Raw genomic sequence first — 14,704 nt, forward strand, 5'->3', positions numbered from 1 at the left:
CCCAGTGCTGTTGAGTTGATTCCAACTCATAGCAACCCTATAGGACACAATAGAACTGCCCCATAGAATTTCCAAGGAGTGCCTGGTGGATCTGAACTGCCGACCTCTTGGTTAGCAGTCATAGTACTTAACCACTACGCCACCAGGGTTTCCTTCATTAAAACATCACTCTTCATACCAAGAACCAGGAAGATCTCAAACACAATGGAAAAAAAATGATAAATAGTTGCCAACACCAAGATGACAGAGATGTAGCATTATCGGACAAAAATTTTTAAGCAGTCATTGCAAAAATACTTCAATGAACAATTGGAACATGCTTGAAACAAATAAAATTATACAGTCTCTTTTCTAAAAAATAGTCTCTGAAGAAATGGCAGCTACAAAAAAGAATCAAATGGAAATTTTAGAACTGAAAAATGAAACAAATGAAATGAAAAATTCAATTGACAGACTGAACTGCAGAATGGGGGTGACAGATGAGAGAATCCGTGAACTAGAAGATAAAACAATAGAAATTACCCAATAAGAACACCAGAGAGAACATGTAGACTGGGGATAAGGGGGAGAGCAAAGCCTCAGAAACCTGTAGGACTATAACAAAAGATCTAACATTCATGTCATTGGAGTCCTAGAAGGAGAGGAGAAAGATGAAAAATACTCAAAGGAATATTGTTAGGTGCCATCAAGTTGATTCCAACTCATAGTGAACATATGTACAACAGAACAAAATACTGCCTGGTCCTGCATCATCCTCCCAATTGTTGCTATGTTTGAGCCCATTGTTGTAGCCACCGTGTCAATCCACCTCATTGAGGGTCTTCTTCTTTTTTGCTGACCCTTTACCAAGCATGAAGTCCTTCTCCTGGGACTTATCCTTCCTGATAACATGTCCAAAGTACATGAGATGAAGTCTCACCATCCTCCCTTCTAAGGAGAATTCTAGCCATACTTCTTCCAAGACAGGTTTGTTTGTTCTTCTGGTATATTCAATATTCTTCACCAGCACCATAATTCAAAGGCATCAACTCTTCTTTGGTCTTCCTTATTCATTGTTTAGATTTGGCATGCCTATGAGGCAATTGAAAATACCATGGCTTAGGTCAAGCACATCTTAGTCCTCAAAGTGACATCTTTGCTTTTTAACACTTTAAAGAGGTCTTTGGCAGCAGATTTCGCCAATGCAATACATTGTCTGATTTCTTGACTGCTTCTTTCTCATGGGCCTTGACTGTGGATCTAAGGAAAATGAAATCCCTGACAACTTCAGTTTTTTCTCTGTTTATCATGATGTTGCTTATTGGTCCAGTTGTGAGGATTTTTGTTTTCTTAATGTTGAGGTGCAATCCATACTGAAGGCTGTAGTCTTTGATCTTTATCAGTAAGTGCTTCAAGTCCTCTTCACTTTCAGCAAGCAAGGTTATGTCATCTGCATATTGAAGGTTGTTAATGAGCCTTCCTCCAATCCTAATGCCACATTCTTCTTCGTCTACTCTGGCTTCCCAGATTATTTGCTCAGCTTAGAGATTGAATAAGTATGGTGAAAGGATACCACCCTGACACACATCTTTCCTGATTTAAACCATGCAGTATCTCCTTGTTCTGTTCAAAGAAATAATGGCTGAAAACCTGCCAAATTTGGCAAAAGACATATATCTACAGATTCAAGAAGCAGAATGAATCCCAAACATTGAAATCCAATCCAATGAATCTATACCAAGATACATCATAGTCAAACTTCTGAAAACTAAAGAGAAGTAAAAAATCTGCAAAGAAGCAAGAAAGAAAAGACACACTACCTATAGAGGAAAAATAATTTGAATACAGTGAATTTCTCATCAGACCATGATAGCCAAAAAGAAGTGAAATATCATTTTCCAAGTGCTGAAGGAAAAGAACTATCAACGAAGAATTTTATGTCTAGTGAAAAAATCCTTCAGGAATAAAAATGAAATCAAGACATACTCAGATGAAGGAGAACTAAGAGAATTTGTCACCAGCCAACCTATCATTAAAGATTGTGTAATGGAAATCCTCTAAACAGAAAGAAAATGGTAAAAGAAGGAACTTTGGAACATCAGGAAGGAACAGCACAGTAAGCAAAATTATGGGTAAGTACAATAGACTTTCTTCTCCTCTTGAGTTGTTGTCTACAAGAAACTCACTTCAATATAACAATATAGGTAAGTTGAAAGTAGGAAAGAAAAAGATATGTCATGCAAATATTAATCAAAAGAAAGATGGAGTGACTATATTAGTACTTGATGACGTAGACTTCAGAGTAGTGAAAATTACCAGAGACATTTTATAGTGATAAAGGATCAATCCACCAAGATTACATAGCAATCCTAAATATATATGCACCAAACAACAGTGCTACAAGTTAAGTGAAGCAAAAAATGATAGAGTTGAAAGTAGAAATAGACAACTCCACAATTATAGTTGGATACAACACCATCAACCAACAGGAGCTAATATTTATAAGACACTCCACCCACAACAGCAGAATACATTTTCTTTTCAAATGCCATGGAACATATGCTAAGATAGACCATAAAACAAACCTCAACAATTTTTTTAAGTTGGGCAAGAGTTATTAATTATCAAATATCTATATGTCTTAGAGATTTGAAGATTATGCCTAGTTCTTATAAATCATAATTTAAAAATGTTTTAATTTCTCTGTCAACAACATGGCTAAAAATAGATGTAGTTAGCCAGTCTGGGGTCCTGTTCATATATATGCTTTAAAAACCTATTTGTAATTTGTGTAATTTTGACATACAGAAAATAAATCCATTGTAAAATGTACAGTAATTGAACACGTGAGGCTAATAATCAAAAAGAATAGTAGAAATGACACTGATAGTACTTATCTTTGAGACTACTAACATCACCTAAGAATCTTGTTTTATTGAAAATTTCTTATTTACTTTTTGTGCTCTCTCTCTTTTTTAACCCATGGCTGATGATTACCTTAATTTATGTTTTTCTGGTAGCACAAGTAAGAATCGAAAAGCAAAAATGCTCACCAAATATTAACTTGTGACCTGTGTGTTGTCGTGATGCTAGATGCAATATTTATTTTAAACTATCCTCAGCTAAGGTCAATATACATAAGAAATTTATATCTTACTTAGATCACTTTTTTTCTTATTGTCACATGACTCCGTTTTATGTTTTTGCTCTTTGCAACCTGCGTCATCTCAGAGGCAAAATATTCCAACCACAAAGTAAAGTGCATCTTGGAGAAAAGAAAAGACTGACATACAAGAATTGGACTCACCTTTGAGAAGGGCCTGAGCTGTGGTCACCCCATTTCCTGTGAAAGAATACTGTGGGCCACAGCATGGCTGACAGTAAGAAGGGAGGGAAAAGGAAAACCAAGTATGTGAGAAGTGGGAACGGAATTTATGAAGATACCTTAACCAAAACAGAGGCAGGGAACAACTTACTAAAAGCTTTAATTGGCTGGATTAATTATCTTGCAAAATCTATGGCATCACTTTTTTTTTTTTTTTTTAATCCTCAAATAGTTAGCTTTTAAACTTAGATCAAAACCAACCCTTTGAACTTCCCCCTTGCTTTGATGTTCCTCCTTTTGATAGCAGCACCTCTCACCTTCCTGCAAAACTTCTTCTGACTGGTCCTCCCCAACAGCCTTGTGTTGCCCTCCAAACTCTGAACTTCTATCCAGCTTTTTTTATTCTTTCTTTCCTTGCGCTGCCGTCAGAACTAGCTGTTTACTCAATAAGACTGATAAGTTTTGAACAGAGGGTCTCACCCTCAGCAGTGGGCTGGATCATTCTTGGTGGTGGGCTGTCCTGTGCACTACAGTGAGAGCATCCCAGCCTCTCCCCCTACATGTCACTTAGAACCCTCCCCCCACCCCTGTACTGTGACAACCAAAAATGTCTCCAGTAGGGGTAGGAGATCATCCCCAGTTAAGAACCACTGGTTTGGAAAACCATCCTTCGATATCTTCACTTATGCAATAATTCCCTCCTCTACTGGGGTTGCCTGGGTGCCGTTTGTTTTACAAACATGTACGTAAATTAATTGACCTGCCAAAGTGTGAAAGTGCCATCGTGTGTGGGGGGGGGGGGGCAAGTATGTGTGTGCTATGTGTAAGAACCCCAAATGAGCACTTACAGAAACCCTGGCTAATTTTAATTCAGGATTGTAAATATTGTTATGTCCCAGCAACTTCTCTTTATTTATTACATTTACCGGAAAGCTTTGTAACACTGACGGTAATATCTTTCTCAGCTTTTTATGTTACCAACCCATTCTCACATTAAGAAAACCTCACACTTACAGTGGCTTTGTTGTGCCGCTATGGCTCCATGGAGCGCATGTTTGTGGCCAGCGTGGGTGGAGGGTGTCCACTCCCTGAGCCAGGCACCATGATAATGAACTGTGTGATCTGACCCACTGCAAATGGCATTAAGGTTCATGATGCCATTTAACCCATCGTTTATTTTAAACTGCTTGGGAGGAGTGGTCCTAGACTCATATAATTTATTTGCATTTATTCAGCCAGGTTTAAACAAAATAGTCATTATTTTCCTCTGGACTGTTGTACTGTATCAGGGGAGTGGGGCTGGGCAGGGAAGAATCCTGGATGAGAAAATAATCCGTGGAGTATGCATAAAACTTGACCTGGGATCCTAACCAAACCAAACTTTCAAATCCATTCATGATAAAAGGAAAAAAAAAAAAAAAGTGGCTAAAAACCTAACATTTAGTGCAGCACCAACAGAGAGGCCAAAACCAAAAAACCAAACCCATTGCCGTTGAGTTGATTCCGACCCATAGCAACCCTACAGGACAGAGTAGAACTGCCCCATAGGGTTTTGAAGGAGCGCTTGGTGGATTTGAACTGCCAACCTTTTGGTTAGCAGCCATAGCTCTTAACCACTATGCCGCCAGGGTTTCCACAGAGAGGTCAGGCATCAATAAATGAGGTAACTCCATTTCTCCTTCCTTTCCATGTAGCAGTATTGCACATGCTGATACATGTAGTTTGCTTTCTGCTGGGAAGCACATGGTATGATGTTTTCACCCCTACCCTTACTCTCCCTTTGGGCAGCAGCCACATGGAGAGAAAAAGGCAGTGGGGTTGGTCCTTATGGGCTGGGAGCCCACATCACTGACCTGCCCACCCCCAACTGGCTCACCCCTTTATGTTACCCCAAAAAGCATAATTTCACTGTGCCTGTACTTTGGGAGTTTTATTACCAAGAGGCAGCATACTATCGTGGTGAAGAATGCAGACTCAGGCCAGACTGCCTGGTTCAATAGCTGCTGTGCCTCTTACCTGCTGTGTGACCTTGGGCAAGTTACCTCTCTGTGTCTTAGTGTCCTATATGTAAAATATGGGTAGTAATCCTACCTACCTCATAGGGCCGTTAGCTGACTAATATAATGTTTTCACAGACTCAGAACACTGCTGTCACCTCCTAAGTTCTCTATGAGTGTTTGTTGGATAAATATAATGAGATAACCGTGAATAATGAGCATTTCACCAATAAGGAGTTTGTTCCCATGCTCCCTCTCTTCCCATGTCCCCTCTCACTCAGGCCCTTCCTGTCTGGCATTGACTGGCACATCCAGCTGCCCCCTCCAGCCCTCCATCCATTCCTTAACAGTCCTCTCTGAAAGGCGTAAATAGACTCCAGCCTCAGGGAAAAGCTGGGCCTCGTAGCCTGGACACCCCTCAATTTCCTATAACCCTCTTCCCTCAGAATACCTTCTGAGGCCTTACATATTCTTCAAATAAAAGAATAAATAAATACATGTATGCACGTATGTGGTATATGTACTAACGTTTATTGAGGTCTCAGGTGCCAGGCACTATTCAAAGGATCTTATATTTCGATTCCACAATAACCATATAAGATAGGTGCTATTATTTCTTCCAGTTTTGTAGGCATGAAATCTGAGGCTTTCAAGGTTACACGGCTTGTAAGTGTGAGAGCTAGGATGTTAACCTGGTTTTGTCTGACCTGGGAGGCCACACTCTCTTAATCATCACGCCGCACTGAGTCTGAGCTCTTTGGATGTCCCGTGGGTACCTCTCTTAGGGCCAGAGTTGAGGGAGAATTTTAAGTCATGGTAGTGGGTATAAGTAACATTTAATTACAACCAAACAAGCTATGCGCTCACTCCTAATGACATTACTTCAGATAAGCTTTCTTCGGATTTCATGAGCGTGGTGCCCCAGGGAAGGGATAATGCTGGCATTGTTGCTTCCAATAATGTGTCATTAATCTCCAGCAGGGCAGAAAGATGCTTTGTTTGAACTCTCCCAACTCCCTACGGCACATTTACATCCAACTGAACCTTTGCTTTATGTCTGTAATATCAAATCCTGTCCAAGGAGCCCACACACTATCAGATGCACTTAACTGAGAGAACAGGGCTTTAATTAACGGAGAAGGCAGACATTCCCTTGTAGCTCGACACCAAAACTCTTCCTTACAGCACCTCAGCATGGGAGCTTGAGCCCAACTTAGGCAGCCTTTTGGGGGGTTGGCCAGGCTCCTTTGAGGCCTCCCTGGCCAACTTTCGGCCTGGGTCCCTGTGTAGCAGTGACCACGCTCCTCACCGGCTCCATGACCCACAGGATGGTGACCAGAATCTCCCTCCTCCCACCCAGGTAGTGCTACCTACAGGTGTCAGAGAGGACCTTCACCTCATCAAGGGAAAATTAAGACTTCTCCAGGCTCTCCCAGCCAATTAGTCCTGGAGCCATAATTAGACACCAGGTGTCCTGACCCCGTTTAGTGCTGTTTCTGCTCCACAATGTTGTGTGGGGCTTGGTCTTGTGCCTTAGGGGGCTTTTACCATTTCCTTTTTTTGTTCTACTATTGAACTTTATTAAATATGCATCTGTGATGGTTAATTTTTTAATTTGGGGGTGTTTATGTTAAAGTTTACAGCACAAAAATTTATACACAAATTGTTGTGTGACATTGGTTGCAATCCTTGCTTGCATTGTGTCAGTACTCTCCCCCTTTCCCTTTCCACACCAGGTTCTTCATGTCCATTCATCCAGTTTTGCTGTCCCTTCTTGCCATCTCATCTTTGCTCTTGGGCAGGTATTGCCCACTGGGTCTCGTACACTTGATTGAACTAGAGGGGCGTTGCATACGAGTGTTATTGTTTGTTTTATAAGCCTGTCTAATCTTTGGCTGAAAGGTAGAATTTGGAAGTGGCTTCAGTTCTGAGTTAGCAGGGTGTCTGGGGGTCACAGTTTTGGGAGTTCTACCAGTCTCTGTCAGACTAGTGAGCCTGGTCTTTTTTTGTGTGAATTTGCATTTTGTTCTACATTTTTCTCTCACTCTGTCTGGAACCCTCTATTGTGATTCCTGTCAGAGCGGTCGGTGGTAGTAGCCAGGCACCTCTAGTTCTTCTGAGCTGAGGCTGGTGGAGGCTGTGGTTTACCATTTCTTCTGGGGGCATTATATGGCCATGTTCCTGGAGCCAGTTCAGCTGGTCAGTTCAGACTACTTCGACCCCAAAATCTACCAGTGTAACTGAGAGATGAGGGTAAGCCTCAAGGAGAAGGTGAGATGTGAACAGCCTGCAGGGGTAGGGAGGCAGCCGTGGGAGGAGGAGGTGGGGTGGGGATGTGTAAAGGCCCTGAGGCCAGAGCAGACTAGGAGGCTGAGATAGCAGCAGAGCAGGCAAGGAGGAGAACGGTAGGAGAGGAGGCAGAGGGGTGATGGGGGTGATGGCGTTAGGGCCTGTAGACCACCGTGAGGACTCTGGCTCTTCCTCTGAGGGAACAGAACACTGCAGCATTGGGAGCAGAGGACAGCAGGCCGGCTTCAGAAGGGCGTGTTTAGAAACGGAGATAGGGAGGCCAGGGCAGAAATAGGGACATCTGTCAGGGCCATACACCAGCAGAAACCAGGAATTGCTAAAAAATACCAAATACATGGTGTCAACACTAAGCAGCTGCTGGTCAACCCAGAGGGATTCTTACAGAAGCTTGTGTGATGGGGAGAGGCCATGATGAAGGTCAGAGGTCTGGGAACAGATGGAGACTTCCCTCCTGGACCAGATATGTAGGTTCTTTTCTCTCAAGTGAGGACGGTGCCACCCCATTGTGGTCCTCGAGGCAAAATGGTGCTGGGATTCAAGATCTTCACTGGGTTCCAGCTGATGAATGTAGTCTTGTAAAGCACAGGGAACTCGAAGAAGCAGGAGATGGATTTTATTTCCTCTGGAATATAAATGGGTAGGAATGAATGAATGCATGGCCAACTTCTGGGGCCCAGTTTTTAAGTCAGAGTCTTAAGGAACGAACTTCACTGAGATTCTGTGTGTGTATCTGCATGTGTGTGTGCACCCACGTGCATATTACAGACTAGCTGAAGGTTGGGAGATAATGGAGGGGTGTATATTATAATTATAAAACATAGTAAATTAAACATCAGGCACTGCTATGGCTAAGGTCCTTAGAGGAGTCCTCAAGTGTAAGGGGCCCACAGTCCCTGTCTTCAGGGACCCCTCCTCAGAGCACAGCCTCTCAGCTCCTTTTGGCTCACATACCCCAAACATGCTGGCCTGAGATTTCTCTCGCTCTCATTTCCTACATACGCTTTCCTAAATATGTTGCATTCTTCAAGTGAGTACATAAAGATCTTAGATGTTCTACAATACATAAGATGCCAAATTTCAGAAATACGAAAGCCATTCCCTCTTTAAGGAGGAATCAGTTTGCAATACCCGTGGTTGCCCAGTGCACCCTTGAAACATTAGAATAAAAAGCACAGGCCAGAGGGCCTTTGGGCTGAAGGGATCTTAAAGTGGTGCCATTGCTGTCAGTCCACTCTGCGGAGCCAGGCCAGAATGACCAGTCAGACCCCACCGTCATTGCCAAGATCGTGCTCCACATGGATGAGGAGCCAGGGGAAGGCCAATCTCCATTCAGAGGATTTTGATGAACAGTGCAGGGCTGTCTGAGTCCTGCTAGAAGATTTGCTATCAGCAATGCCAGATACCCCTGAGCAGTATAGCCTTCTACAGAAATGCCAAGGCACAAAGAATGAACAAAACATATGAGTTCCTGTTACTCAAAATCGCCTTTCGATTCAGATAGTCACGTCTTAGCGATGTAGCAAGTCTCATCACCCTGGTTTATGTAGGAGTTGTTTATGAGCTTGGTGTTCTCTTGTTGAATGAACCATCAGTTAAGTCCAATTCCATCACATATAATTGTTTTGGAAAAAGTAGATGAAGGCAGGAAGTTTGCTAGGACCATGTTCCTTTCTGGATTAATCAACATAAAGCTGAAGGAAAGGGAATCTGGTGGTGAAACAGGGGAGGTAGTTCAGGGTACAGTAGTGTAAAGAGTGTGGATTTTAGAAGCTGATGATAGACGAGAATTAGAATCCTAACTCTATCACTTTTCAGGATGTGATCAGGGGACGTTGCTTAACCTCTCTGAGCCTCAGTTTTTCAATCTGTAAAATAGAATCTATCTCTTAGGGTCAACGTGTGTTAAAAGACAGAAGATTTATGAAAATCCTACCACACTGCAAGCCCTCTAATACTAAACAGTGCTACTGTTGTTGTTCTTGGACTCAAGAAGTTCATTTGCCACTTTCCATCACATATGAGGACTGAGCCCTCCACCCTCTTTCTGCTCTGAGTTCCTGTTTTCTCTCCTGCTCCCGTGGGCCAGACAGAGAGGAGTCATGGGTAGTCGGCATGCATGTTGGGGGCAGGATTTGTAAGTGCCTCATCACAGGGCTTCCTCTTCCACTCTCACCCCTCTTCCATGCCTCACTATTCCTTGGGCAAGGTGGGTCAGGGGCCTCCATGGACCTACCACCCCTCTCTCTTGCCGCAGTTTCTTATGGCTGGATAGGTGGATGGACTCAGGGACTCTCGTGGGGCTCTGTCATCTCTCCACCTCCATCAAGCACAGTTGCTTAGTCCCACTGCGTGGCTGCTGTATGCAGCCCCATCGACCCTGAAGAGCAGGGCACATGCTCTCACTTTACCTTGTCCAGGTGCCGTTATAGTAGCACTCCGTGCAGTCCAAGGAAGTATCCCAGTTTGGATGATAAATTATACAGACACCCAAGAGTGTAATTGACAGGGCAGATATTGGGCGTATAGAGACATAATGTCATAATAGTACTAAACCAAACCAAACCCATTGCCGCCGAGTCAGTTCCAGCTCATAACGACCCTACAGGACAGAGTAGAACTGCCCCATAGGGTTTCCAAGGAGCAGCTGGTGGATCGAACTGCTGACCTTTTGGTTAGCAGCCGAGCTCTTAACCACTGCACAACCAGGGCTCCAGAATAGTACTAATTCCTATAAGAGATATAGTAAAAGCAGCCCAAGATTGTGTCATTAAATCCTTTTTCTTTCTACAAGAAACAGAAAAGTTGTCTTCTTAAATCTTAGTACCTGGTACATAAACCAATTTCCATTGAGTCACTTCTGACCATGGTGGCCCCATGTGTGTCAGAGTAGAACTGTGCTCCTCATGGTTTTGAATGGCTGATTTTTGGGAGGTGGATCACCAGGCCTTTCTTCTGAGGTGCCTCTGGGTGGACCCAAACTGCCAACCTTTTAGTTAGCAGCCGAGCAGCTTTGACCGTTTGCACCACCAGGGACTCCACCTGGTACATAGAAGAAGGCATTTAGTAACCACTTTAGTTGAGTGAATGAATGAATGACACTTTTAGACTTTTTTGGCTTGTTCCTGTTACCACAAAATCCAGGAAGAGCAAACCCCAGACAAAGAGCTGGGCTCACACCTCCCTGCAGTCTTAATTCAGATTCTCCCAGAAGCAAATCCTAAGTCAAGGTTTGGAAAGCAAGTAGTATGTTTGGGAGGTGATCCCAGAAAATACTTGGGATTGGGGAAAGAGGTACTGGAGGGCAGGCAGCCAAGCAAGGGGCAGTTCACAAGCCAGGCCCCTGACAGGTGGTGGGGCTTCACCTGACGGAGTTTGGACTGGATGCCAGCTCGTGCCTCAGAGAGGCCCCGCCCAATGTGCACCCCAGCTTCCTCCTTGTGGGCTACAAGCTGCTCCTGGGAGCGTCAGTCCTCGAATCCCTCCCCAGCATATCCTGGCAGGATGGGGCCAGGTAGCCAGACAGCCCATGGAGAGATACAGGAGCTGAGCTGGACATCTGACTCACAGCTCTAGGATGGACGGTCAGGAATGACGCAGGGCAGCAACTGCCACATCTTCCCAGATGGAGCAAGGGGGCTCCTGTCAAAGGCTGACTTCTCTGAGGAGAAAGCTCAGAGCCTTTTCTTGTACAAGAAAGGAAGTTTCCCCCAGGACAGAACCCTTCAGTCTTTTCGTAAAATCCAAAACCTCCTGGTCTACTAAAGAGGTTTAGTCTGTTCCACTTAATGTTTTTACACCTAACTCCAAAGCAACAAATTCAGTCCAGAGTAAACCCTCTCTCCGCTGCGGACCAGTGTCCTCTCACCTGCCTGTGGAGGTGCCCCCTGCACACACCTCTGGCAGCACTGTCTCCTCCATCTCCCCAGAGATCCAGCTTTAATTTGCTGCTCCACACTTACCCACGTGTTTTCTCTCCTGGAGCCGCCGGCAGTGCCTGACGTAGCTTCCAGTCAGCAAAGGTTTATCTGTGATGGGTTCAGGGGCCTTGGGGTGCAGCTGGCAGGCAGGACTGGAAAACTGGACACAAGGTGAGAACTGATTCCACTTAAAGCGGGGACCTTCATAGGGCTGCATTCTCAGTGAAAGGGTACCCTAGGAGAAAATTACCTCCTGGTATAAGAAGATTATAAAACTTCTGTTCCTGGCTCCAGGTAAAAAATGCAAAAAAAAAAAATTTCACCATCTGCTCTGAAGCGGTTTGCCTTGAAGGAAAGAGCCAATCAAGCCTTCTGGACTTTTCTGTCCGTGACACAGCAGGGCCTCATTGCCTGAGCCTCAATTACCAAAGTGTTACAGGGATTCACGCTGAAAACTGTCTGACTTGGAGAGCCTGGTGGTGTAGTAGTTAAGAGCTATGGTTGCTAACCAAGAGGCTGGCAGTTCGAATCCACCAGGTGCTCCTTGGAAACCATATGGGGCAGTTCTACACTGTCCTATAGGGTCACTATGAGTCAGAATCAACTCGATGGCAACAGGTTCGGTTTTTTTTGGTTTATGCAGAGTGAGGGTAGCAGTGCCCTGGCCAAGGTGGCGAAAGGAGAACACTGTTCAGAGTCCGTGGCTACAGCATTCAAATGCCTCTTTCCCCTAGGCTAAAGAACTACAGCGTTTCTTATTTTCCAATTTAAAAAATCTGCAAGGTCCTTTCGATCCATTTACTTTAGTGATTAAAGCTTCCACATTTGACACCTAATGAATCCAGGGTGGAATTTTCCTGTTTGGCACTCTAAGAGCTTTTCTGACGAGAGGTCTTTCATTTTTCTTTAACTCTGGCCAATTCTAAATCTTTAAATACTTTCTTTCTTTGATTTATTTTTGCCTCTTCTTCTGAAATTCCTAGCAAGCAAATATGGCTATTTTCAATTTATCCTCCATATGTGTGAATCTTTCTGTAGTATTTGCTACCTATTGACCCCTTTCTGATGCCCTTCTGGGAGAAAACTCCTCAACCTGGTTTTCAACTTTATCTTTTCATCCCGCATAGTGAAGATATTTTTTTAATTTTAGGTGTTTTGTTTCGTATTCAGATACACCTAGTCTTTTTGATAATGTCTTGTTTTTCCTTGTGTTTTCAATTTCTTCTTTCAGTCTTTAACTGTTTTGATAATTCTATTATCTAAAGTTCCTAGCGGGCTAATCCTATTTATTATTAATGTGTCTGCTGATATTTGCTCATGGTGGGTTGTTCCTTGTGTGTTTTATAATTTGGGTTTGTAAATTCAGCTTAGTTGGGGCTTTATCTGTGGGAATCCTATGAAGCTTGACTAGGCCAACAGAACTATTGACATTTTAAGCCAGATAATTCGTTATTGTGGGGGGTGACTTGTGCATTGCAGCATGTTAGCAGCATCCCTGGCCTCTACCTGATAGATGCCATCTTATCCCCCCCTGCCCTAGTCACAATGACCAAAACAGCCTCTAGATCTTGCCAAATGTCCTCTGGGGGAAGAGTCACCCCAGTTCAGACCCCTGCTACAGACTGATTGTGAATTTGGTTCCATCAGGTGCCCCAGGTAGATCACCAACCTGCGACTACTTTTTATGGGAGATAATTTCTTAGCTTTGAGTTTCATGGACCATATTGAGTTTTACAGACCAAACTTTCAACCTCAAACCCCTTGTGTGGGTAGGCTTTTAGACACGTAGTCTCATTTTTTACCTGGAGCCAGGCACAGAAGTTAATCTTCTTATACCAGGAGGTAATTTTCTCCAGGAGTACCCTTTTACTGAGAATGTAGCCCTACGAAGGTCCCTGCTTTACGTGGAATCAGATCAAACTCCCACCTCATGCCAGGCCAAGGATTCTCTTCTTTCCTTACAAGGCCACTGTATCCAAAGCTCCTTAGATACTGAGATCAACAGCACTTCTTCCCACCCAAACACAAGCACAGAGCAGCCCCTAGTCAGCTCATACTTAACTCTGCATTTTGGTTCTTCTTGAGTTTGAGCCCTGAGGCTTTCTCTTACTTTCTTGAGTGAGTAAGTAAATACCTTACATTAAAAGTAGACTCTTTAGTATTTTTAATTCTTTAAAATTTTAAAGCAAGTTCTTGAGAAAACAAGAAAGAGCTATGCGTGGTAAAGGATATTTCTTATATTTTATCCAGCATTTTTAGATGTTTGAGTAAAGAGAGTTTTCAGATTATCTACTCCACCATCTTGCCAGAAGTGGAAGCCTACCTGACTTTTCTCTCCTGCTTCATCTAGGAGAGCGTTCCTTTGAACATCTTCATTGTATTCCATTGTATAGATATACCAAATCAAAACAACCCCATTGCGGTCAAGTCAACTCCGACTCATAGGGACCCTACAGAACAGAGTAGAACTGCCCCATAGGGTTTCCAAGCAGTGATTGCCAACCTTTTGGTTAGTAGCCGAGCTCTCAACCACTGTGCTGCCAAGACTCCATAGATATACCATAAGTACTTAATCAATGCCCTATTAATGGATATTTAGGTTGTTTCCAATCCTTTACTACCACCAACAAAATACAGCAAAGGATGTCATTCTATATGCATCATTTTGTAAAAGTATGAATATAGAAGACAAATTCCCAGAACGGCTTGCCAGATCAAAAGATATGTGCGTTTAAGATCTTAATGAATATTGCCATGATGGTTGTACCAGTGTACCCTTCTATCATCATTGAACGATTCTAATGAGCCCACATCTTTGACAATAAAGTGTGTCACCAAATGTATTGATCTATGCCAGTATGATACCTCATGGCAATTTAAAATGTTTATTTTTGCTACTATGAAGTCCAGCATCTTTTCTTATGTCTAAAATCTATTTGTTTTCCTTCCCTATAAATGTTATGTCAATTTGCCCATTTTTCTATTGAGCTGTCAGTCTTTTTCTTATAATCAACAGCACTTAAGTGTCTGTTATGTTCCATGCCGGGGATGGAGCATGTACTTCATGGCTTTCAGAAGTAACTTTGTAATCTCTTAGGTCAACCTCAAGTTGACTTAAAAACAAGTTGACTTTTAAAATGGCATATAATTTGTTTATATTTTTAAATGTATATTCT

The 14,704-nt window shown here is 43.0% G+C and overlaps 1 protein-coding gene across 5 annotated transcripts in view; it reads left to right on the forward strand.

Moving 5' to 3' along the window:
* The window catches only part of KCNG2 (potassium voltage-gated channel modifier subfamily G member 2), a 67,894-nt gene that overhangs the window by 28,654 nt on the left and 24,536 nt on the right, over positions 1-14,704 (forward strand). Inside the window, exon 1 of one of the 5 annotated variants that reach the window (XM_049900944.1) lies at positions 1,433-2,111. The exons of the other annotated variants lie outside the window; for them this stretch is intronic. The gene's annotated coding sequence lies outside the window, so the exon portion shown is untranslated. Of the gene's footprint in view, positions 1-1,432; positions 2,112-14,704 lie in introns of those variants that run through there. 5 annotated transcript variants of the gene reach the window in all.

The sequence above is a fragment of the Elephas maximus genome, chromosome 11, assembly GCF_024166365.1.
Source record: "Elephas maximus indicus isolate mEleMax1 chromosome 11, mEleMax1 primary haplotype, whole genome shotgun sequence".
Taxonomy (NCBI): Eukaryota; Metazoa; Chordata; class Mammalia; order Proboscidea; family Elephantidae; genus Elephas; species Elephas maximus.